Below are 333 nucleotides of genomic sequence, written 5' to 3' on the forward strand. Positions count from 1 at the left end.
GCCTCCTTGCAGTTTCTTCAGCCTAGGAACATGACTTGCTTTATAGATATGTGGAAACATTTCAAACTTTAACCAAATGTCTGTGAAGCATTTTCCCATGCCTCATCGCATTTGATCCTCAGAAAAGTTCTGGAGTAGGTAGATGGGAGACTCAGGGGAATCCTATTTTCTTAGCTGGAAAACGGAGATTTAGAAAGCTTAGAAACTTGATCCAACTGAAAAGAAGTAAGAAATGGTAGACCTTGAAAATGACTTCAGGTTTTCTCACTGCACAGAATATAGTCAAACACTGCTGCAGTTAAATATTTTACTCTTTGTTCTTCCTGTGTGATA

The sequence above is a fragment of the Myotis davidii genome, unplaced genomic scaffold (assembly GCF_000327345.1).
Source record: "Myotis davidii unplaced genomic scaffold, ASM32734v1 scaffold46, whole genome shotgun sequence".
NCBI classification, from domain to species: domain Eukaryota; kingdom Metazoa; phylum Chordata; class Mammalia; order Chiroptera; family Vespertilionidae; genus Myotis; species Myotis davidii.